Genomic DNA, 27,368 nt, shown 5'->3' with positions numbered 1-27,368 from the left:
TTACTTGGATTTTGTTCCAGGATTGCACTAGATTTAATGCAACTACAAATCAGTTCCTGGGTTTTGACATCCAATATAAATTTTGTTATATCAAGACTTTAGGGACTTTGCAGCAAGCTATTGTAAGAAGCTTTTAGGATTATTTGGACATTTTGAAATTTGTTCTTACCTTCCAACCGCGATCGAGTGAAACAGGCCAAGGGAGACAGATTGCCAAAAGCTCCTGGTGTTTGTTGGGTTCATGTGGACATTTACCCAGCAGAGGAAATTCTCCCATTGCTTGTCACTCAATTTTCGTAGCTCTGAGTTGCAAAACCGGTGAAGCTCACAAAGGGAAAATCGGTAAGTAATGCCACAGCCACCAATTTTCTTCAACACAAATTTTTTTTGCACATGGGATGCTTTTATTACAAGCAGGAATTGGATGGTTTCCTCCTGATGTCTTGGAGCACAGGTGGGATCTGGACCTCACAGCTGCCACTCTGCTCAAAATGCCAGCCATCCAATAAATACTAATCTGTCTCTAGCACTAGGTTTTCTTAAATTTTATGAGTCACACCAGAGGATTTGGTTTATTGAATTTTGATATTAAAAAAAATTTAATTATTTGAGGTTGAAAACATGCAGAACTCTATTTGCTTTTAGCAAAAAAACCCCCTCAGCCATACTAATAACTCATTCCTTTAGAGCTGGCCTTTCTTCAGCCCTTCATGATCTACACATGCAGTCTTGGTACAGGAGATGCTCCTGACCTTCAGCTTTACTTATTTTGTCTGCCTGACTCACTTCCAAGCATAATGTCTAAAAGAATAAGAGTTCAGTACATGCCTGAGTCATGGCTTGGAGAGCATGACTATGGTCCTCCATGGTACAATATTAACTTCTCCTTTTCCAATAAAGACTGTTGAGATAACATTTTAAAATAGATTTTAATGAGACCAATGAAATCTCTTTGGGCTGTATTTCACCTCAGTTTAAAACAAAATTATTCTCTAGTAATCTACTGAAGTGACCCTCTGCAAACAATATTACTTGAAATAACTGCAGTTCGTTACCTTTATAACAACAACTTATAAAATTCAGTGCTGCTTAAAATGCATTCAAACAGCATAGCCCTGTGTTAAAAATAGAACGTGAAATCAATGTTTTGGGACTCTTGGCAGAAAAATTATGTATTTATAAAGCACCTTTTATGTCTTAACTGACACTGAATCGCTCGAGATCACATACAATTAAAGCACAAGAAATTAAGGATGCATTTTAAGAGCCAGAGTGCCTCTCTAGGTGTGCCACCTGAACACTCCTTTACGAGAAAAAAAAAAAATCCCCACTAATAGCTAATGAGAGGTCACTACTCAACTAACTGCATAGGTACAGCAGAATATAACCCATGATCATCGCAAAAGGCCCAATACTGGCCTAGAACTGTATCTTTTTAGAAATTCTCTCTGAAAGGTCTTATCTTTGAGCAAATGTGCTATGCTTTCCATGAAGGCAAAGCCATTTCCTACATAAATAAATGGAGGTGAGCACCCTGAGAGCACTGCAGCTCTACCAAGCTGCAACTACTGGTAAAAGGAGCTTCAGGAGACTGAAGGCATCTAAGTCTCCTTTGGAAATTTTGATACCTTATCCAGACAGGCCTGTTATCGTTGATACTGTGAGTGCCAGAACAGCACAGTTAGTGATCTGAAAATGAAGGAAAAAAAGCCCACACAGAACCTGAAGCTGTTTTCAGCTGTATTTGAAGAAGGTGCAGACAATGAAGTTTTTCCTTTACCTGACGAGGGATTATATGGCAAGTATTTGATCCAGGGGAAGAATACATCTGCTTCAAAATATAGCAGCTTGCTAGGCTTGTTATGCAAGCAAGGTTGTTTTCTTCAGTGATTCCGAGAGCAAACTTTCCCAATGAATGCTGATGACAAACAAGTTCTGTACTTTAACATCTGCCACATGAGCCAAGTTTGCTAAACTGAATCCCCTTCTGTTTCCTCCAAACTGCCTTGATATTTGAACAAATGGGGAAGAGTCCCTTCTCTGACTGTTTCAAGGCTTTCGTGAGGAGTATCATAACTGACAGGAGATGCAGTTTGTGAATTAGAGAGGAAGAACTAGGACCAATGAATTAACACATTGAATTTGGTCAGTGAGTGCCCCTATATAAACGTGTTTGTGTATATGGCACACGGTACCAGCATGAATCTATTGACAGCTTTCCCAGCTTTATCTCCACACCTTCCCCCTTTGCTACATAATAAAAAAAAAAAAAAAGAAAATACATTAGGAGCCACACTGCTTATCTACAGTAGCTTTGGAGGGGACAGGGGGGCATCACGAGGTGGCCACAGGTGAGGAAGCCTCCCTACAGAAATGGCAGGACATGGGCTACGATGCCATCTGCTCACTTTCGCAACAGAAAGTTTTTGTTACCTGGTTTTGTTTGGGGTTGTTGTTTTCTTTGTTTCCTTATTTGGGTTTCTTTTGCCACTTTTCAATTTTCAGGCTTCTGTTTTGACCAAATTTGCTTCTTGTTTCCCTGTCAAAACAGTTTTTTGGAAGGTTTTAAGACTCCTTCTCCCTTTAGATGCTCACCACAAGAGGGCAGCAGCATGTGCTGCACCAGTTTACTTTTATGTTCTTAGAAGAGACTCCACACTGTCTCTGTGCTTTGTTTTTCAGTCTTGTCTTTGAGTTTGAGATGCATTGCTATTATTTTCCCTTAGACAGTCTGTTAGGACTTTGACTCATCGTTTTTGTCAATCAGAAAGGATTGTGAAGGATTTCCTCTACAGCTGAGGCAGTATCTAGATTCCAGACATTAGCCAAAGCCAACTGGGTTGCACGCAACTGCGTGTCTCCTGTCCATATGATAGTGAATCCTCTCAACTTGATTTTCAATTATTGAAAAATTTGTTTAAATACCAAACTGTGCTGAAGAGACAAGAAGCCTGAGACTGTATACAAAGATTTTCTCCCTTTGGAAATGTATATATTTCTCAAAGATGCTATTTAAGATGGTATTTGCTTCTCAATCATATCAAGCCGCCCCAGGATATGCAGTGTCCTACCGTTCTCGACCTGCAAGGCAGGCAGCGCTTCTAGGGAATGCTGAGTTTACTCATAGGGAGGATCTGCTCTGCAAGGAAAGGAATGGTTTGTACTAGATTTGGACCTCGACTCCCTTGGACCTCTGCTCTACCAGCAAGGAGAAACTTTAAAAAAAAGTTTAAGAAACATATTGCAAAACATACGAGTATTTTCAGGTGTCTGGAAGGGGAGAGGCATCGCACAAAACCTGTCACAGCAGTTTCGGAATCAAACAGAGGTGAATGAGTCCCCTCGACTCGTACCCAGCCACTTTCTGATCGGTGCGGTGCCTTTGTATCAGGCCAGCAAAAGTTGGAGGCGGTGCCAGCTTTACCTTGGGAAGTTTGTGTCACAAGGTAAATATTCTGTTAATGTAGTAGGTTTTAAACTGAATGTAGATTAGCACTGGGCATCCAGTCTGGGGTAAATCAATACCGGCCTGTTAGTCTGTGTCAAAGGCAGTGAAGGAAACTTGAAAAGGGCTCAATAATAAAGTTCTCTCTGAAAGACCAAGTCAGCCCTCAAAGGCAAAGTCTTCCAGGCAATTTCTTAAGATATGATTAAAGATGGTGATGAAAAACTTACTTTATTAATTATTCAGCAAATACAGTTGGCTTACAGTTAAATCAACTATACACATTCTGCAAATAGAAAAAATAACTTGAAAATTCATTGTCAAATTCTGCTTTTCTGCTCAGGAGCAAGTTATGCTTAATCAACACCTGAAATAGTAAAGTATACTTTTAAAATAAAAGAATCTAAATATCAGGCAACCATCTAAAATACACATGGCTTTTCCTACATCATATATCCAACTGAGCAGTAAGAGAGGTGTGCATTTAGTGTTCAAATTAGTTTTTCAAACAGAAATGGCGCTTGGACCAAAGAAATTTATCAGCATTTTCACTAAAATGGGATTCAGATTTTTATATGAAAAATGTTTGCTTTGCAGGCTCAGTTATGATATGACCCTAGACAAGAGTCTAAGAGCATCTTCCAATATCTTCATCCTAAACCCTGCTGTGCCTCCAGTAGTGCTGAGCGACCTGTCCAGGTGTGTCATGCCAGGATGTTCTGGAGAACTGCTACAAGTCTAAAGCAAACCACTCACCTTTCATCACTGCTTCTGCTGACCTTTGTTTGCCTATCTTTCCTTCCATTTAGCTGCTCTTTTGTTACAAATATTCATCCTCCACCATTTCTATGTTTTATTCCTTTTAATCCCTCCTATGGTCATTTGTTACTCTCCTACTCATCTTTTAGCTCTTACTGTCCCTTACATTGCTTCTAATAATATTTCCATCCACTAAAAAAAATTATATGGCTATTAAAGTACGTAAATAATGCTATAGCTTTCAATTTCAATCAGCTTTTACATATTTTGCAGTCCCTAGTCCCCTGTGTTAAATAACACCACTGCCTTCTAGGTGTTCGCCCCACAACAGCGGCCCAGCCTTCATCTGCACCAGCTTCTCAAACAGAGCCCCAAACACGGATCATTCTTCCCTGTTCAGACACTCTACAAGCACCTGAAGGAGCAGCCGCCTCCTATCGATGAAAAATCTGCACTTGTGCCTAAGAATGTCAATTATTCAATATTTTAGTATTCAGTCTTAAGCTCTGCCAAAAGCGTTACTTACAGAATAGAAGAGGCAGAACTTGGCTTTTCCCCAGCTCTACAAGAGGCAAACACTAAAGACCACTTTTGCTGATGTAGTTTTAAGAGTTTTGAGCATAATTAAAAAGCCCATGTGGCCAAAAGGATTTAGGAAACTTCAAAGAAACACTGCCAGATCATACCTAAGCATTGGGGTAAGGATAATAAAAGCAAAATAATTTAAAATTAAAAGTCTGTGCAAAACCACCACAGCCCTCTTCTATAGATACATATTTATTTAATTCTAATTTTACCAGTAGTAAAACTTTCGCTCCTCAAATATTGTATTGCCTTGGCATGGAAGACCCTGAATGTAGGTTGTTTGAAATCAGGTGGTTGCTGTTGTCCTAAGGCAAGGATTTAATCTAATCTGGTTGTGTCTTTTTATATATATACACATTTTTATGGGAACAGACAAGGAGACTTTATGTGCTCGGTTAACACATCTCAGGAATTTCCAATGAGGAGTCTCAACTTAAAAAACCATTCAGTTCCTGCCTGTGAAAGCACAGCTGATTTGCTCTAAATCTGGGAAAAATCTAACTGAGAAACTGCAAATTAAACCAGCACTTCTGAAAGTGCTATTAAGTGCCTTTTAGGCCCTGTCCCTTGGCTTGTCTTTGCTTTCTGCAAAAAGGTGCAATATTCCTCCTTTCCAGCTCCACAGGGCTCTGTTAATGAGAAATCGCCTTTTCAAGGTATTATAAAAAAAGTCCTGTAGATCGATAAGAATATTGAGATGAACGTCTGACAATCAAATTTAATGGTGTCTTTAGTGGGAACAGACATTGGTTTCGTGTTGGGGAAGAGCAATGATTGACATGATGATTTACAGATTGGCCGGGAACATCAGGGAAAATTCAATTCTCACTTCAGCTGTTATTTGCCAACAGTAACTATTGCTGAGTTGCTTTGAGCTACGGAAAGGAGAATCCTCGCTCCAGCTTTCAGCCATCGTCTAGAAGTTGCTCCTTTTCTCCTGTCCCCTATTCTGCAACATCAGTACTGCACATCAGCTCCATTTCTAATGAGAGCAGTTATGGTCACACAAATCATGCAACGTTAAAAGAGGCCAACCATATTACATCCCCTCTTCAGGGCTATAATAGCACGTTTGTATTCTGAGCACACTTGGAAGTTTGAACAAGGTTATTGAAAGAAATCTGAATGCCACATTAACTTAATTTTATTGCCCCATCTCTTTGGAAAAATCAGGTACTTGTTTTTTTAAGGTGGTCTCCCAAGCACTTGGTGTTAGGAGCTTAATTAGAGATTTGTAAATCTATATTCATGAAACACTGCATTTTCAGTGTATTGTAAAAGAGGGATTTATAGTCCCAGAAATTTGGAGGTTACTTAGTATGACAAAAATTGCGGGATTAAATTAATAATTAATAATACCTAGCATGTACTATTGAAGAAGAAAACCTGTGAGAATATGGAATTAAGTGACCATTTCTAGAACTGGTAGAAATGTCACCTTTATGCAAATGGATAGATGAACATATATCTATACACTTTTTAAGGCAAGAGGAGTAACGCTGCAGGCTAGGTTGTAGGTTTGTCTAAATGTGATGCATCTTTGAGCATAGGATGAAGAGCGTGCCTGAAATACCCCACAGACAACACACAAGATGCTATACATATATTGGCTTTTTGCTCACTTACCAAAGCCAGGGGTTTATTAGTCTGCCTGCATTCTCCTTTTAAAAGTTCAGTTCTTGAACTCTTACTAGAGGTTGGTCACAGAAAGCCTTGTCAGGTTTTTTTTGGTTTTTTTTTTTTTTTGGTTGGTTGGTTTGGTTTTTGGTTTGTTTGGTTTTGGTTTTTTTCAGGGAGGAAAGCTGAGAGGGGGGCTGATTTTTGCTGCTATCAGTATCTAGCTGAGATAATTATGCTGGCAAAACTGCACCAAGCTCCTATCCCCATGGAAAGCTCGTTGCACTGTGACTGCTCTTCACCTTCCCCTTGAGGTGCGTGGAACGACGACAACAAAAAAAGAAAAGCAGAAACACTGCAAATCTAGATGTTGTTCAGGCAGTGGTGCAAACTGCAAGTCATCAGCTTGGGAAGCCACAGGAGGCCACTGCTTGGACAGCTTAGGAGACAGCAGAGGCAAGAGCTTCACTAGTGCCACGTACCTACAGAAGTAGTCAGCCAGGAGACAGCCAACTGCTTGATTTATCTGAAGTCTATCTAGTCTTATTTTCTGCCAAAGGCAAACAGGAGCAGGAGGATTAATAGCTCTGCACAGCTAAGACTCTCGTTGGCACACTTGTCAGCATCCCTCCACCTCCCACCATCACTCCTTCCATCCTAGCACAAGCTCCCTGCTTCTCTCTGTATCTGAATTCCCTCAAGACCCTTGTGGATCTTCACTGGAGTCACCTCCAAGGGGGATGAGCAAGTCTCAGGCCCAGGGCAGATGGGGGCTGCATTTGGAGAGGCAGTCCGGTCAGCTTTGCACACCAAGGGGAAATACAGGGCAAAAGCAGCACTCCTGCAACCAGTAACGTATGATATGCAAAGAATTGCCACTGAAAAGTCGTCATTTATCACAGCCTCCCAGAGGTGATACTAGAGTAAGTTTCGGATAGATAATCTGTCTCCAATATAACAAATTCAAACTGCCATCCTCCTCTGATTCTAACATTAACTCAAAAAAATATAATCAATTACCCCTTCAATTTTTTAAGAAACTTGGGATTTCTCTGCATTTAACAGAAGGTGCCTGCAGTATCTCAGACTCCTTTTGCATTAGCTGCTAGCAAATTATGATTTTCCCTGGCAAATATCAAATCATCGAAGGCATCTTTTATTTCAGGAACTCAAAGCATCTTTCAGATATTAATTCAGTAAGCCTGGCACAAGCTCCATCATGGAGAAAAGCAGTGCTGTCCCCTTTTTCAGGTAAGCCATGGACGCATTAAATGCTTTGCTTGAGGCCAGAAATGAGTCATTGGAAGAGCCATCACGCACTGTACATTTCTCATGCTGCTGCCATCATCAGCTCACAAAAATAAAAGGAATAATTAATGATAGCCTCTGAATTTATATTAGAATTTAAGGAGTTCATGGTCTGAGCCCATTCCATTATGTAAGATTCATCTAGCTATAATTTATATGGTTATTGTTAGCTACCCATTCTCACCCAACCAGTTTTTTCTTTAGGGAAAGTCTCCAAAGACTTCCCCAAATATATTCTTTTTCGTGCTAAAATAACTCCAGATTAACCTAACAGACACCTATGCTGAATTTGTTAAAAACAAACTAAATGCCAAGAAAAAGAAATAATCCCCTAACAACCAAGTCCTCGAGGGCTACCATGCCACAGTGCATAAGGTTCAGGAGGTGCCACACCAGCCGCTTCATATCACTCAAGAGCTGCAATTACTCACCAATGTGAACAAGTGCCTTGACTTTTTCCACAGGGCTTCATCAGCAAAAAAAAAAAAAAAAAAATCCCATCTTATCCTAAATGAAAATTTTAAATGTACAGCTGTCATTTGTATAGGACATATATTTATGGATCATTTACTAATACTGTATGTTCTCTTACCCTTTCAGCTATAAAAAGTAAATTGTTGGTTATGATTCATTGGTCATACCAATGCAAATGCTGCCCTTTAAATATGGCGTGATTAATTTAATAGTTCACTTAGGCTGCAGGAAATTACCCAGTGGAAATAAACAAATAGTTCAATTCCGGGGAAATTTCACATTGTTTTTATAACACTTACAGCAATGATATAAACAAGTCAGAAGTATCTCAAACATTTTCAGTAGTAATTGCCATATGTTGCTATTAAAAATTATCCTAATTCTTGGTCAATTCAATAATATGAAATATTTCAACAGAAATGAGACTGGAATATTTGCCTGGTAGTTCCCCAGCCTCTGTATGTTGTGATTTCCAAAGTGAATAGGTTTTTAACTTATTTTAGAAAGGGTAGGGTAAAATATGGAAATGAGTCCAAGGTACATAAATCAGCTCAATTAATTTCCTTAGGTGAGTTGCTGAATGGAAGGATTTTGAATAGAAGTTGGCTGCAGGAAAAAAAACCAACACCAACCACTGCCCAAATCCATCAGTCCTCACAGTGGACCAAAACAGCCTGTTGTACGTTTCATATTCATCATCTATTTGGGGACAAGCAACTCATCACTCTCTTTGTTCAGTGAGAGGTATGAAATAATACCTAGACTATTGAGCATAGTTTCAGGCCACTTCATAATGTTCCTAAGGCAAAGACAGCACTTTTTTACATGGAATGCAATGTTAGAGAGGCTTTGAATGTAAAATTAGCCACAGCGCTCTGCAATTTGGCTGTCAGAAGGGAGGAGGAGATACCTCCTCCAAACATTGGATACCTCAGGATTTTCCTGTGATGCTGTAGCAATGTCCTGACATACCAGTTGTGCAGGTACTTGATGCCACAAATATTCTTGTCCTGGCAACTTACCTGCAACTACATTTTGTGATTTGTAAGAGCCTACAGTTTTCAGAAGGTGGCTCCACTTAACCAAGCCTACTTCAAAAAACTGGCTGGAGATGACCAACTATATGCACAATTGCAAGTCACTTTAAACATTCATTATATTTGAAGAAGGAAGGGCTGGCTGAGGTTATGGACATACCATCAGTAACACCAAACACCACAGCTGGTTCTTGGAGGGCAGACCTGCAGAAGATACCACAGATGCCTCAGTAAAGCCATGACAGGCACCATTCCCCTACAGTCTGTCATCGTGTGGTGGGTTGACCCAGGCTGGACACCAGGTGCCCATCAATGCCACTATCACTCCCCTCCTCAACCGTACAGGGGAGAGAAAATATAACTAAAAGCCTGTTGGTAGAGATAAGGACAGGGAGAGGTCACTCACCAATTACTGTCATAGGCAAAACAGACTTAGACATTGGTTTCATGTATTACCAATCAAATCAGAGTAGGGTAATGAGAAATAAAACCAAATCTTAAAAACACCTTCTCCCCACCCCCCTTCCCTTCTTCCTGAGTTCAACTTCACTCCTAATTTTCTCCACCAGCTCCTCCGCAGCAGTGCAGGGGAATGGAGTTTGGGGTCAGTTCATCACATTCTGTCCCTGCTGCTCCTTCCTCCCCAGGGGGAGGACTCCTCACACTCCTCCCTGCTCCAGCGTGGGGTCCCCCCCACAGCAGACAGTCCTCCATGAACTGCTCCAGCATGGGTCCTTCCCACAGGCTGCAGTTCTTTACTAACTGCTCCAGTGTGGATCCATCCCTCCCACAGGGTGCAGTCCTTCAGGAGCAGACTGCTCCAGCGCGGGCTTCCCCCAGGGTCACAGCCTCCTTTGGGCACCCCCCCTACCCCATCATGGGGTCCTGCCTGGGCTGCAGGTGGGGATCTGCTCCCGTGTGGGCCTCCCTGGGCTGCAGGGGGACAGACTGCCCCACCATGGGCTGCACGGGAATCTCTGCTCTGGTGCTTGGAGCTCCTCCTGCTGCACTGACCTGGGGGTCTGCACAGCTGCTTCTCTCACACATTCTCACCCTTCTCTCCCAGCTGCTGCACAGCATTTTTTACCCTTTCTTAAATATGTTATCACAGAGGTGCTACCTCTGTCACTGATGGGCTCAGCTTTTGGCCAGTGGCAGGTCCGCCTTGGAGCCAGCTGGCTCCAGCAGACATAGGGGAAGCTTCTGGCAGCTTCTCTCAGAGTTCTACCCTGTAGCCCCCCCAGCGACCAAACTTGTCAAGCAACACCAATACATCATGAAAAACACCAGGAACAGCCAAAAAAAGGCTTCAGGTGGGGGGTTCTATCTCTGCAATTGAGGGTGTCACTGCAAGACAGACTTGGATTGGCAACCGTGAGCCCAGAGCCGCAGCTGTGGACAGAGGTCCAGGGAAAGGCCAAATAATCCATTCCCATGCCAGGGAGATTCAGGCTGAACACATCAAGCTTTAATAATGAATCACAAGGTAACATCTACTTTGATTTATTAGCTTGGGCTCTTGCTTTTCATTTAAAACAAGTTCAATTTTAACCTTCTGAAATGCAGGAAAAGGTACAGCAGCAGCCTAAAAATCTGTGGGGTTTGACTTCTTGGCACATGATATGATGCAAGGAAACAAACCTGATTGCCCTCCCTGCACATCTCCTTTTCTAAAATCTAAAGAAGAAAGGACAGAAGAAAACTGCTGAGATCCTGAACTTGACTCAGTGAGATCAATCTTCTCAACATTGTCATATTCTTCCAAACCCAAACTGAGACTCCTCTTCTCCATGTACAACATCTGGTTTTGCTCAAGAAAGGCCTGCTGCCTGAAAATGAGGTTGCATTAATATTTTAAATCACATTTAAGCACTAGTCCTTAAAGTGAGTTTCCTGCACGCTTGTCTCTGCATACAGCAGTCTTGGAAAACCACAACTAAACTGCTTTCTTACCCTGGTGCACCTGGAGACATGTCCTGCTGGGCTCTGCAGCTGCAAACACATCTGCATTGACCTCTGCCAACTGCCCCAGGTCCATCTCTGACCATTTGATCCATCTCTGACCACACCTCCTGCAGCTCAGAGGACCTACATGGTGACTTGCCATGCTAAGGCATCTCAGTTGAAATGATGAATGGCACTGAGAAATTATTCGTAGAGGAAATCAATTACCATTCATTGAAAAACTAGAACAGCTAAATTTTCTAAAATAAATTATTTGCCCTTTATTAATCACCTGGGTCCAATGCAATCCCTTTTTCAACACTTATAAGCAATATAACATAGCAGGGGAAGAATGCGTGTACGGATACACTGAATCGAGTCAACAGCACACTTTTTGTCCATTTCCATAAATTTAAAACTTCACAGCGTTCTCTGAAGATCTTACCAAGAAATAGGCCTTTTTATATGATCAATTCATATACACCATATCCTGCAATCTAGAAATATGTATCTGTATTATATGCATCTCAACGCAGGCATTTTTCAAAAAAAAAAAAAAAAAAAAAACACCACAAAAAAACCACACACCAAACCACAAAACCCTTTGCCATGAATTTCGACAAATTAAGTAATTTCCAAAGTACCATAATGCCTGGAAGAAGTAGTTAGTAAAATGACTATATGATTCTTTAGCTAAACTTTATAGTTGAGGGAAGAATTTTAACCCATCATCAGGTCAGTCTCAAATTATTCCTGTTTAAGGCTCAAACGATTCTGAATTAACTTACCTTAACAATACAGTTGATAAAGGTTTTCTGCATCCTTTTGAGCATAGGAAGGAAACAGTAGAAAAACTGTTTCAGAATTCTTAGTTCTAAGGTTTTTTTGTGTTGGCATTTCCTAGAGGGAAGAGAAACCGTGCATGTCTTTGATTTGCTAATTTTCATATAAAAATATGTCATTAATCAGTCACAGAGAAGAATCTTTTTGCATACAAAGTGATTTATGCTATACATGCTTATACACCTCTTTAGATGCCATATATTTTGCAAAGGCCATATGACAAAATATACTCTTCGTTCAGCAATTCTGATCACTTTGCACTCACCAGTTCATTTTCATCTGAACTATTTCTTATAATCCACATCTTTGTGTTTCCAGCAGCTGCATAAGAACAAAGCCTCGCTCAAGAAACATTTCTTTGCAGGGCATGTAATTATTAAATTGGGTTCTAATTACAGATCATAAATTACAAATGTTTCTTTAGAGAGAAAATACCCAGAATGCTTTATAGAAATGCAATGCTTATTTTTGAAGTTAATCTAAAAGCCTTATGGGTTAAAAAAATTATGCAATTTTGAGATCAAATCATGACTCCTGTATGAATCATGTATAATTATTTTTAAGATACTGTTAGGCATTAGTGTACACAATTATTATTTCCTATTAAAATATATTAAAAGTCAACATATGTCACTTCTGTGGAGCATGAGCAGACGTAAGGGCTGTGCAGCTGGTTTTTCCTGTAGGAGGAGAAGTGAATGGTGACTCTGGTTATGTTCTTTCTATAGAAAGATGGACACGAGTATTCAGCCAAACCCCTCCAGGAAAGCCTTAGCTCTAACATAAGCACTCAGTTCCCAAAAAGCAACTATGAGCCAAGAATAGATTAAAGAGATTAAAACAACCAGCAAATGTTTGGTGCTTATTCCAGCTGAATCCACAACACAACAGTAGAGTCCTTGCAGCAATCAAGTACTCTACATTGAGGAAATATACACAAAGATGCCAAACCACAATGTTAAGTATTTAACCAAAATAGAGTGATGGCTGGAAAGCAGAGGCCAGAGCCAGTGTGGCATGTAGAAACCTGAGTTTTGGCTCCTGACACCTTAGCATGAAGCTCAGCACTCACTTGGGCCCATTGGGCCAAGGGCATGAACAGTCAGACACCCACAGGTGGCCATCCACAAACCCACACTCAGAGGGCTTGGAAGGACCAGCCAAGGAATGGTCCATCCTGAGTGGTCCCTCCAAAGGCAGACCATCCAAAGCAGAGTTGGTCCAAGTGAAGGACAGAAGCCTGAATCAGGCCTTGTCCGAAGACATCAACTTCATGATGCCACAAGGACAAAGCTGCCCTGACCATGGCCAGGGTCTCCCAAGTGGGACCCTCCAAGCTCCGTAACTTCCCCCAGTTGGATAAGATCAGCCTATCAGCACTGTGGTGCAACAGAGGTCCTGTATGCTCCCAGCTGGGTTAATGACACTTCTGGAGTCTGCTTTTGCTAGGCAGTCTGAAGAGAGCCCCTGTTAAAGGATCTTTATAGCAGCTGTCCTGTAAAATGAAAGAAGGGAGAGGATGCAGCCCACTGCATTCGATACATATGGAATAAGGATCTAATACGGCTTTGTCTGGGGTGGCTGAAGAAGGAAGTCAGGTCAAAGCAGGCTCCAGCAGACCCCTTGGAGCATCCCTGCTATCCTAATGACAGAAAGGCAAGATAGCAAATGTTACGGTTCATAAGATTTTGCTGCCATCTTCTGATGAAAAGGCATTAGATGGGGAGAAATGCAGCTGCTGGGGTTTAGGCAGCACCATGTCCCCCGTGCCCATGAATACACTCCCCAGTGGGAAACCTGGCTCCTTCGGCTCCCCAGCAGCTCGCTGGGGTGCTTTGGATAAATTTAGTTGACTGCTCAGATTTCCTGCTCCAGACTTCCACCCTTCGAGGCAGAAAACAACCTTGTGTGTATCACAGCATATCCATCAGTACACAGCAATTAAATACCATCATATTGTGCTTAACAATAAACATTTTAATAATCATAACTCCTCCATGCTTCAATTTCCAAAGATCATTGGTCACCTTAGAGGGACAACTTTAAATCTGAGGCATGACAGCTACTGATTTTTCTGCAGATTTTTTTTTTAAAAAACTTTTTTTTTATTTTAAGTGTTTGTTCTTCTCTGAAAATGGGTTAAATATTTCAGTGTCTCATTTACCGGAACATTTTCCCATTTCTAATTCTTGAAAAAAGGGACTTTATATAATATACAGAAAAATCAGCCTACCGTTAAAATATACTTCTTCTGAGGCTAATGATGAACAGCCCACTTCTATTTTGCATTACAGAGGAACAAGCCCTGTTCCCTTCTCGAATGCACCAGACTTTTCAACTTCAGACTAAAACTTATACAAAATAGTCAAACTGGAGCTGGAACAGTTCCCTTCCAGCATCTTGATCTGCAAAGCTTCTTCAGTGTCTCAGAAAGAATTTATGTTTTTCTATGCCACAATATGAACCAGACCTTCCCATTTCTGTTCTAGTCCTATTTATTTTACCCTCACTCCCCATTTTTCATTGCAGATGAAGTAAAAGGACATATTCCTTTTAAAGCCACTCCCATTTGCTCAGTTGAATGTCACACTAACAGCACTTCAGCGTACGTAATAAGGGCATTGAAGGGTTTTTTCCTTCACTGCACTTAGGAGAAATTTTTAATTCCCTTGTGGGTACTTAGAAATTATTAATACTGTGTCTGAACATGCAATTAAAAAAAAATTAAAGTCATTTGTTACTTACATTAATTCTTTCCTCTCTATACCTGGATTTCAGTGATCACCTACATTTATCACAGGTGCAAATACAGATCTAAGGCACAGCACTCATGAGGTGCAGCCAAGTGCAGGTGGCATCACGGCACCCCTACCCTCAATCAGCACAGACAGTAGCTTTGATTTATCAGGGGGACAACGGGAATAGTGCTGCCCCATCCACCATGCAGTCCCTCCCTTGCAGGGGAAGAGCAGCAGAATTCCTCCAGCCTGGCATTCACCCAGCACTTCTGGGTGCAGCACGTCTCAGAAGGTAAACACTAAGATAGTATAATGCATTGATGATGGAATCTGTGCTTTTCAGTGAGGGGAAAAAAAAAAAAAGATGAATTATTTACCATCAAATTTAGTCGTTACACAGGCTGGAGAAATACTAACAATATTTTTTGCTATGTGATAAGGAAAGAGCAGAAAAATAAGCATGTTAATTCATAATGTTTTTATAAACTGAATCAATTGGTAATATGGTTTATAAGAAATTAATAGTATTTTAATACTATTATTGCATTTAATAATGATCATGACGTGCTTCTATTTGATGGCATTATAAAAAGCAAACTGATTATAAAGCTAACTGTAAGGTTTAGGAAATTAGTAACTGAGCACTTAGCCTTTCATCTCTAAGGCATTTGTTCAAACCTGGCCTACCATGAATTGCAGGTCAGAGGCATTCTCAGCTGCCCATGGACTGCCCTGTAAGCAGACAGATACTTATACTATAAAGTATTATTAATAATAAAAGATAGGTTGATTATACGCATAGAAAAATCACTTTTTTTTGGAAAACGATGATTTGTTGACACCAAGACTTTTTAACATGCACATGCCAGTTTCCACAAAAATTGTTAAAAAATGTTTTCCAATTCCAGAAAATATTTTTTTTCTTAAAACAAGATAGAGACAGAAAGGCAGAGATGATCTAAAATGTGTCCAACCAGCACAGTGATTAAAGCATTCCCCCCAGTAGACAGGGAAAACCACGTGCCTAAATCAGACCACATCTCTGGAGGTTAGTTTCCTACATCTCAGGGGGATTCCTGAGCAGAACCATGCTACTCCAGACAGCCCATTTTGCTGGGATGCTGTAAAAACAGGCCAGCTCTGCAGCAATAGGGAGAGAAGGTCTGGTGGTTATGGCTGTCACTGGAAAAAAGGAAGACCCAAGTGGAAAGGTCTGATTTGCATTAGACCAGCTAGGATGGACCTGAAACTCTCTCCCATAGAACTGTCAGGTTCTCACTGTGAGTTTTTAAGCTTTTACAATGAGTTAATTTTTCAGTTTCCACCTCATACCAGTGTGAAATTAGAACTTTTTTTTAGAATATCAAGTATTTTCATAGGACAGAAGAAAGCTTGTGCTTCTAAAGTGTTGTCTTCTGGAGGGCTTGATGGGAAAGTCCAGAAAGGATAAACTCAACAGTTAAACTTCCCTTCATCCTCCCAGAACCTCATCCATCATCCTTCTTCCCAACTTTCTCCTTTCAACAAACTCTGTCTCTCTTTGCACGCTCCTCAGTCATCAGCTCACACGCTCATAAAATGCTGCGTCCAGACACAGGACTTCACAGGGAATTCTCTGAGCTTTCAAAAAAGCCAAGACATTATCAGTGCAATAAAACATATTTTCTAATACCTGATAGCAATATCATAATTTATTTTGCAGAGTCTGTTCTACTTTCCAGCTGTTTTTCCTCACTAATTAAGATAAAAGCCTTTCTGAGCATGGTTCCTCACCCCAAGACTGACAGGCGTAAATTGCGTGGACAGAGTTGGGAGAAATTCTCTAATTGTGAGAAGAGTTAAGAACACAAAGACTTACATCTCTATTACAAATTGGGAAAGATTTAGGATGTCTTCCAGCCTTATTTCCTATAAGACTCTGAGGAGCATTGCAATGTGTGTAAAAGTCAGTTCGAATCAATACAGAATGTACTGGGGAAGCTGGCATGACTTCCAGGTGTACTTTAGTCTATCACTTTCTGCCTACCAGTAATATGTCCAGTTTCTTATGATTTCCTCACCAGATACTATCTGCAAGGGACATCTAGGGATTTGTCCTAAGCTAGGATAACCTCTCATAGAATAAATCACCATTTTCTTTTCAGTAATGAGCTCCACAACATTGAACTAAATTTAACTGATCGAAATTATCAGAAATCCATAATATCCCATGATTATCACTGAGGTTTGTTTACTTCAACAAATCTAATGCCATCTGATTAAATTTTTTAATGTTTACATACAGTACAATGAACTTGCTCTAACATCAGAGAATTAGACTGACTCTTCAAAAGAAAGTTATAAACAAATGAATTCAAATTCATCAACTTCAAGTGTAACAGATTGCATTGTTTGTTATGGATGTGGATCTCAAACACTATGTGTTCATACAACTGCACTGCTCTACAGCACACACATCATTAACTGGCTTCCATCTCATCTAAAGTGGTTTAATTTAATATATTTATTCTCATGCATAATTTATCGGTATTTCTTGCATAATTGCTACAATTTTTTTTTTAAGAGTTCAATGCTTTTAGTTCATCTGGGCAGAACGGTTAGAGAATTTAGGCATAAAAAGTCATGACCACACTGACACAGAATTCATCGCCAAGGGTCAGACTCCAGATCCACCTTACGTGAGCAAAAGGCCACAGCTGTCAGTATGCTGAAGAGCATCATGTGAAGTACAAAATTCATTACCCTACAACAGTGCCCAAGCCAGGACATCATCTTCACTGGAGCTTGATAGGTTAGGCTTTCTATACTTTGATTAAACACACATTTAAACAACCATATTAATAAAATAACATATTAACCAACAACCTAATTTGAACAGGCAAGATGACAAGAGTTCACGATCTATCTGAAACCCCCTGCATTAGTATGTGCACCTGCTCATAAACACATCCAGCCACCATGGATATAACCAGCAATCGCAGCCAGTGCCTTTGAGCACTAAAAGCATTAGTCCCTGCATCACTGCAGAATGAGGCCACAAATTTACCAAACCTAGCAGACGTTGAATAGTTTATGCTGTACACATTGCACTCTGTAGTATTTGTCTTCATGAGACTGTTTCTGGATTTCCCACCCCCCAAAAACCGTGTTCAGTGGAAGGAGAGACTCACTTTCCATAGATGATGTTAGTTCTTAACCAATCTGATGAGAAAGCCGTCACAGCTAGAAATGGGATTAATACTCAGAAATTTAAAAAAAAATAAAATAATCCATGAAACATACCTCTCTCCCTGTTGTCTTTCAAGAATACAAATAATGAAGAATACCAAGGTCTTCTCCTTAAGGAAGACTTCCCTTATTATTGATCAAATGACTGTTAAACTTAGTTTTCCATAACAAGATAATTCAATCGCTGTGCTGTCTTAAAGTAAACAAACTTCTGTCTTGCCTGCAAGGATTCAAGAAACTTGCAAGCAAATGAAAAATTCATTGAGATTTGAAGACGACCCGCTTGGGAACTACAAGCCATGGCACCACATATACCATGTCTCAAAGTGCTCAGCAGAAATACTGAGCAGTATGCTTTGAAAGAAGCCCAAATCAAAATTCACTGAAAAACAAAGACAGCTGATCAAGTCTTCCGCAATAAATGCTAATGAATAAATGATAAGTAGAACTGTTTACTTCATTTTCTGGAATAAGGCACATAAATTAATCTATTGACTATCAGGTCCCATGAAGAACATATGGCTCCAACCTAATAATGCAAATGTATCCATATTTTGAAGCAATTAAAAAGCTGGCATTATTAGATGGCTTGCAATTTGTACAAAATGCATCTTCTATTTTCACCTAGGGCTTTCCTCTTAAATATATTTCTCCTTATTCTCCATACTGCTTGCTAATTGAAGCCTGAAAAAGTTCTTTTAGCATTACTGTGCTCCATAGAATAGTGGCACAAATCTGGTATTTAAATATATTTCTAACATTTTACATGCGATTATAACCTACTCTTAACCTCCTTGTGGCAGTTAAACACAAGCCGCCTGTATTAATGTCAAAGATTCAATTGCCTCTTTGGCACTGGCTGCTTCTGTTGCAGATGTTCACAACTGGAAGTTTCTCTAGGGTTTTCCCCACCCACCTTCATCTCCCTCTGTCCTACCAGCCAAAATGAGCCCAAACTGATAGCTCTGTCCCTAACCCATCTCTTTTCCTACGATGCCTTAATGATTGCAGAGACCGATTCTGGTAGGAAACTCACCACCACCAAAAGACATCACCATTTAGGGTACCGGCAGTCTTAAATCATCATAAATACATAATACGCTAAATTAGCATTCCTCTAAGTATGCTGAACAGCACCAACTGCAGTCAACATAACAACATTTCTCCTAAGTTCATGGCTGCCTACTATGCCTTAATCTTCCTGGTCCTCAAAATACATGCTAAAAACCTCTTCTTTTAAATTCAGAAATAGAAGCCTTCCCTAAAATTGCAGTGACACTACCACAGTGATTATACTACGATAAATGAACGCAAGAGACAAAATAAACAGCAGCCAGAGGCTAAAGCAGAACTTGTCAGGATCAGTCAATGCTGCAGAGCACGCTTTGGCTGTGCTGTAGCATTATTCCCTCATACTGCAAATTTAAAGTTCCAGGCAGAAATTAAGGTAATTATGGTAATAAAGAACAGTGAGTCTATTGGAAGTTCAAAAAAAACCCAAAAAAACCATATAAAAAAGGCTAGTTCGGGGAGAAATAATCTTGATGACTCACACAAATGTGTACATTTATCTACACCATATTTCAGCTGTACCCAAAATGTGCCTACTCATTCTTATTTGCCCATATTTCCTATCTCTATTTTCCTGTTATCTAAAGCAGGAGGGTCACCACATCACGCCCCGTTCACTGAGTCATCTCAAGGACTGCAAACATACATTGCATATTTAGCGTACCTGATGTACATTATGCTGAAGGCCTGAACACAAAAGGACCTTCTACGCATATTTAAAAAAACTATTTGTGAATGTGTAGGAAATGTAATGGTCTTATAATAGCACAGTTAATTACTAATATTTTTTAATACTACTGAAGTGTCATTAACATTTCTCAACAACGGGCTAAGACAAATGTTGGGAGACTATTATTATTAAATATCTTGTCCAGAATGTTGTGAAGATGATGATGAATAGAAGCTCTCAAGTGCATAAAAACGTAAAGTCTCTTAGTCCTTAGCTATAAGGAGAAAATAACCTTTTTATGGATTTTCACAGATAATAAAGTTGCAGGCACGAGAAAAATTTGCATGCTGTTTGTATTTGATGTATTGCTTCTTGAGGTGGTATCACAACATAATTTTACTGTTAAAGTTCCTCCCCTCCCCCATAAATCACCTTGTCATGACATTTAAATGAAGACAAAAAGAAGAGGCCTAAAATTAAGAAGTCTTTATGAATATTTTGTTGTAGTAGATTAATGGACATATCAACACAACTAAAATCAATAATTCCATTAAAAATGTAAAAGTTTATTTTCTCCTTTACCTGACATCTAGCGTGCTGTGGATTACTTCTGAAAATATACAAGTTTGGTAACAAGTTGAGAATACATTTTCAGTGCCTTGGTTCTAATGTAAGTATTTGGGTTTGGGGACCCTTTTTAATAAGTGCTGCCGCATTCCTCTTAGAAACTTCAGCAATCCAGGTAACAGAGAGCACTAGCGTTCCGCTGTCAAACTTGGAATCAATTCCCAAAATGGGGCTGAAAATGAAACAAACTCCACAATGGAGCTGCATGTAGCCAGCCTGCGAGAACCAGGGCTGCAAAGAATTGTGGCCAGCATCTAAAATCAATGGGATCAAGAGCCGTGCAGCTTGAAGCCATGCCACAGCCGAGCTCGCTAGACCACAAATTACTTTCAAGCAACACGTGCTCACAGAAAAGGTTTCTGGTTTTCTTCTGTATTGAGGCACAGGAGTGACATTTCCAAAACTGCTGGAGGAAATTCATTGGAGGGAAATAAGCTTAAAAAAAACACAGAACTGGTTATGCAGAGACTTAAACGCACGAAGGTGAAGGTATTGAGGCACAGGAGTGACATTTCCAAAACTGTTGGAGGAAATTCATGGGAGGGAAATAAGCTTAAAAAACCACAGAACTGGTTATGCAGAGACTTAAACACACGAAGGTGAACCTTGCTTCTCTTCTTTTCATTTTTGGCAGAGCTGTGGAGTCAGTGTGCCAGGGAAAATAATATAGGAGACCTGAATACGCACCCATCGGTGCATGTGTGTTCATTTTAATTACCAAAAGAAAAAGCGTAATAAAAAGCATTCAGCATACTTTGTGTGGGATGGGTGGGGCTGATGTTTTTACCTTCACCTATAGCGGTTCGTGCCCTCATAGCCTGTATGAGCCTCTCTGCTTAACTGCAGCTCAATGGGACATGCGAGCTTTCATCCCAGCCTGCCTAATCCTCCTCCTCTCTTTCACTACGGATAATACCTGCGCTTTACCTACAGTTTGGAGCCCTGTAGTGGCAGCTAAACCTTAGCAAAGTGGCTAAGGACTGTGCAGTGGGTGCAAACCCCACCCATACACTGAGCTCACTGGAGCACTTTCCAGCAAAGAGCCATCTGTCTCAGCATACTATAGGTACAACAGCCATAGGGTTTCTTCTCCTCATTCTTCCTGTCCCCACACCACTTCTCCCATCTCCAAAGTTTTTTGCACACTTCCACCAGCTGAAGTTTCTGAGCAATCCCCTGCTCCTTTACATTTAATATTATTTTTGCTATCACAGCAAAGACCACTCCTTGAAAAGGAGCAAGCCCTTCCGTATTTTTTTTTTTTTTTTTTAGTTTATGCACTTAGCATCTTTAAAGCTGTGATTCGCAGCCATCTCCCCCTCTCTGCTCAAGCATGCTGGACAGTTATCCAAAATGCTCTTCACCTCACCCCAGCCCCACACAGGCAGCCCTCACTGCCCTCTCCAGCGCAAAGGCGAGTGGCAGAGGCATCTCCCCAGCACGGCCGATGGGCGCAGGATCACCAGCACCTTCACTGGAGCAGAGCAGCTAGAATGCTGCCAACAGGGCGTGGAGAGCACTTTATGCCCCTGTAGCTTCTTGACTGCTTGAACAAGGAAAATTAGCACCAGAAAAATTATACAGCGAGTTCCTGTCGGCATCATCTCAGTGGCGCAGCTGAAGCCTGCCCCCGCGAAATGCTGCTGTCTTTTGTGCAGCAGAAGGGGTAGAGAGCACAACTTCATTTTCCTGGCACACTGCTGTTGGAAATATACTGGATACGTGAGATGACTGTGCTGAATGGCTCTTTATCAGCATTCGGGCTGCATCCAGAGCCAGGGGAGCAGTCAGTGGTACAGCCACCAGAGCAGCCAGCAAGGGTCGTGCCTGACAGCATCATCCAACAACTGCTATTGCAACTGATAAAATAAGCATAAACCAGGCCTACATTTATTTCTGCTGTTGCTACCACACTTTATCCACCTCATAGCTAAAGGTCCTCTTACAAGAAAGTCCATAAATACATTTCACTCTATGTACAAATACAGTCCATTAATTTCCATTGGGTCACATAGGTGTTGAATCAAACATATATTTTGGTCCTTCCAATGGCTTCAAAAGCAGTTGTCAAAGCCTCCAGGACAGACAATCTCTCAGGGAGCACTACACCCAGCATTAACAAGATATCCGTCTATACCTGATGTTTTAAGACGCTCGATCACACGTAAATAATCAGAGCAAGAGCAGCACTAAGATGCATCAGACTGTTTTTTAACCAGCATAGACCTGCTACTGAAATGCAACGCATTACTGATAATTACTGCAACTCTGAGCAACAACTTTCTTGATTTTTACCTGCAAGTGGGCACATCAGTTTTCTCCCTATTTTAATGTATGATAATGAAAAGGAAATTAATTTTAAGTGATTCCTAGAATAACCCTGGCTTTCAGTGATGTCTGGTAGACTTTGTGTATGAAGTTCCCAGCCCCATCTAGTTGTGCAGCCAGTGAAAGGATGAAAGGGAAAGTTCAGTTGCTGATAATACAAATTAAAATGGTTTCCTCCATTTGAAAGGATGTGGAATTTTATACTAGATTGAATTTGACACCGTATCACTAAAGTGAATATAATTCACTGTGATGTTCTTGCCATTTAGAACCAATGGCCCATTCATGTGTAAATGCACAGAGTTAAAGAAAAAAAAAGCATGACAAAGTAAAGACAGACTATAATGTCATCTGTACCTAAGCAATCAGTTTCATTGTGTCCCTGCAATAAAAGGAAGAGTAAATATTAAACATAAAAAGGATTACAGTTTTATAGTCGTTCAGGAATGTAGGTTATATTACAAAACACATTCAGTAGCTATATTTCTGTGAGGGCATGTATATCAATCCATATTGTATAGACCACGTGAACAGATTGCAAAGGCTAACTCATTGCTTAATACTGAATCACGCCTACTATGCAGATAAAAGTTAAGCATCCCTGTAAGGAATAATTTTTAGATAATTTCACACACATCTGCCACAAAATGGTCCCAGACCAGGAACCCTTAAATGGGATTTTGATCAATATTGAATACAGCAGTGAAACAGCATCATCAGCTGTGGATTCCAGGTGTCTTCTGGACAAAAGAATATGAAAAAGGCTTGGGGAAAAAAAAAAAAAAAGTCTTCCTCATATAACTTTTAAGCCAGAATCCAACCCTAGGGTTAACCAAATCCTACAGCACTAAAGGAATAAGAAGCTACTGATATAAAGAGTAGGTTTAGAATAAAGTATTAAAAAAACTGAAGGGCCAGTCCTCAAATCAAATAAGCATTGTGGGACAGGGCACAAATAAGGAGTCTGGAAAAAGTGCCATGCCAAGGGATAAAAGCAGAAGCCCCCAAAACGGCACATTTCCAGTGTAGTAGATCCTGACTTGTTTGCATAGCTTGGTCCAAAGATATTTAGATACTGAAGTTTCAACCCTACCTGAGTGTTTCAATGTGAAGAACCCTGAAGCCTTTCCTGCAATGCAAAATCTTCCACAATGTTTTCTTGGTAAAAAAAAAGTAAACAAACAAGCCAGGGAATCGCTATTAAAAAAAAACTAAAGTACAATGGGCTGTAAACAAATAAAATTTACACTTGCTTCAGTGGTCTTTAGATGAGGTCCTAAGAGCTTTATCCCACAAATCCTCCCCAGGCTGAGGAAGCTCATTAAGGTACTAGGCATCAGCTGGTAAACCTTTTCATGGCACTTTCTGCTGTGTGAAAAAAAAAAAAAGTAGCCTGAGCTCATATGGGGCTGTTTATAATCATTACTTCTCTGTCACCATTTATAATCTAGATATGATTTTATAGAAAAGATGACACTCTCTAAAATGTGCAAGACAGGTGAATTTGCTGCTAGAGGTACGTGTTATTGTATAGCTCCGCCTGGGTACGATTGCCAGTCACTACAGTTGTAGATGATTACAAGAGTCATTAAGCAGCATAAAATCATGCATACTGGCTAATTAATGTGGAATTGATTCTCCTCTTAGTTACATTTTTTTATGCCTGTTGAACCCCACTCAAATCAATAAAGTAAAGGTAAGATCAGTAAAGACTGTAGTAAAACTGATCTAAGTGAAGGAAATCGGGCTTAGAGTTTAATGAGTAATAAAAGTCTAAGAAACAGAAAGAGGAAAATCAAACTTCCAGCTACATCCATGTATTTATTGTAATTGTATATGATTACCAGCATTCAGGCAATTTTCCTCAACATTAGTGTTCAAGTGATGCTTTGTAAAATTCTGGGCTTCAGTAGAAAAGTAATGAAAGTGTTCAAAGCAGTGTGAACAGGGATATAATCACCAAAGAGTTCAAGCTGAGACTTGTGAAGTTTCTAGTCTTTACTCCCATCACAAAACCACTCCAGCTTTACAAAGCATCTTTCCAAACTTTCCCATTTACCAAGCATTTGTATCTACGTCTCCTTCCATTACCTGCCTTCACATTCAAATGGACAGCAATTCTGCCCTGACAGATCTCAGGTCTGAGTTAGGAAGCTGTAACCCAGCTTAAAATGTGTAAAAAAGTTAAGAAAGGAAAGTCAAGTCTGCATCCTGATATTAAAACTTTATTCAACCAATATTTCTTTAGTTCACTTTCTGCTTTATCCCACACCCTTCCCTGCAAACCAGTGTTTTCCAAACTTTGTTTTAAAAAAATGGGTTTTAGCTATCCCAAGAGTGACATCGTACTGTGACATGTGAAGCTGAGCTGTCACGTCTGAGTACGTGATATAACCTAACACAATTTGATAGGTAAACCCGATCTGACACTGCAACTTGAAGAGATTCACTTTCCTTTAACCATGAGCTAGCATCATGCTTTCTGCAAAAGACATGCAAAAAATTTGTTATCCGACTTTTTTTTAGCTGTAGACTTAGCCCTTGACCTTTTAGTGATGGCTTGCAATGAATAGTGCCAGACTCACCTGCCATGATTGCCTTGTATGTTTTAACAGTAATTTTGCTGATGACAGGATCGAGCTATTGCCATGCTGAAAATGAACCTGCTCTTTACAGAAATGAGGAGTTTGCTTCAGAAGTGGTTGCATTCTATACCCCTAATGATTATTAGAACTGGACAAATATGGTTTTCATCTCTAGTCTTTCACAATTTAAAAAAAGAAAATTTTGAGAAAAATTAAAAAAAATTCTGACTTTTCCATGAGAAAGTGTTGATTCTCCGCAGAAGTGAAAAAAATTGTCCAATTTCTGAAAGCGGTATTTAGGGTTTATTCCGAGAAGGCATTTTCTATGGATATATTCATGGTAGTTTAAGTTCAGATTTCCATCAAAACTGAGCCCCTGTAATTAAGCAGAGGTACAGGAATATTCCTGTCAGACATTTTCCACGATAACTACAGCAATACATCAAGTCAAACTCTCCTTAGGGCACATATTTTTTAAATGGAAATACACACAGAATGAGCTGAACCATTTTATTCAGCCTCACAATCTAGATAATATGTAGGAAGGTCTTTTATCCTGCCTCTACACTTCTTCATATAAAATAGTTCCATAAACTATATTTTTGTTAAGCAGTCATCTGAAATTTATTACAGACTGCAAATGGATTCTGTGTAATTGGTCTAAAGGGGTTTCTTATTTGTTCTCTCATTTTTCATACTTAGTATGAATTATCTAACTTTAACCTCTGCAAGTGACATATGAGATTTTTTAAAAAAAATAAAATCAATTCCTCATTCTTCTTCATCCCCAGTAATCAATGCTATTATTTTACCTTAGTTGGCAATTTTGTCAATGAGGCTTGAACCATGATAGGTCCGTGCTTATTCCATAAGACAAAGAGCATGAATTTGTTTTGCTGTAACATCTACGCTATCAAGCAGTATCTAAGACCATCTACTGTGGCAGGGTGCACAACACATCATTCTCTTAATTCTGCAACAGGACCTTACGACAAGCCTTACTACACACTTAGGTTTGCATCAGTGGAGAATTTCTCATTGGTAATGAGCTGGATTTTCATTAAACAGAGCAATGTTAACTTTTTCAACAGTCTTGTTTGCCTGGAAACGTGGATCAGATCAAATCAAGAGTATTGCCAAAAAAACGCAACAGTTGTCTCATGAATTTTGACCAAATATATATGCAATATATTTTCAAAAAACCAAAATCAAAGTCAGTATTGAAAGGAAATTATCTCACAGGTTTTTCCTCCCCAACAGCAGCTGCTGACTTACATACCGCTAGCTATTAGTTGTAAAAATTTATGACAATAATAAAATGTTTAAGTCAGCCTTGCTTGTAGGCTGCAACATAGGCTGGATAGCATGCAATTTAAATTCAGTGTAGTGACACATTGATAGTTATTCTCCACCTATTAATCACAAACCAAACAGCGTCCCTGCTGTCCATATTTACTTCTCTTCACATAGATGGAGTAACAGACATCAATCTCAACACCAGAGCGCCAAAACCCATTCAGTTTGGGTTCATCTGCATTTCTGTTATGCGCTAAGGGGAAGAACAAACTGGGTAGATTAACCATTCAAACTACTCAGAAAGGGTTGTTGAGGCGGTTGGCAACCTGGATGTGGCTGCTCTCTGCTATGGTCAAACTGAGAAAAACCATATTTTCCACTCAGACCCTGGAAATTGTTATGACATCCAAGCTTTGTTTGGGCATCTTCAACTAACAGCGTCCGGAGCCGCTCACAATAATTGCTGAGTGGTTCACCCACTTGCTCTTTGCATCCCCTCTGGCTCTCCTGCCCCTTTACATCCGACTGAACGCATTTACACCAATTGCATTGTTTATTAGGGAAGAAGGTGGCCAGAGTGCGAGCTGAATAAATGTAATAATAAATGTAATAAAAACTCTGTACTCACAAGATAGAGCAGCATGTACCACGCTTAACTCTGCCAGCAAATTAACACATAACAGCTACCATTTGGTGAAATGCATGCGTTCTCCAGAAAACAAGCAGCAGACGTATGCCAAGTATAATAATTATGCCAACAAGCCAAGACATCACAAAACTTCTCTTTACCAACCATATCCTACAGACAGCTTT

Source organism: Egretta garzetta, unplaced genomic scaffold (assembly GCF_000687185.1).
Source record: "Egretta garzetta isolate BGI_Z169 unplaced genomic scaffold, ASM68718v1 scaffold172, whole genome shotgun sequence".
In the NCBI taxonomy this organism is placed as follows: domain Eukaryota; kingdom Metazoa; phylum Chordata; class Aves; order Pelecaniformes; family Ardeidae; genus Egretta; species Egretta garzetta.
This window is presented reverse-complemented; position numbering follows the sequence as displayed.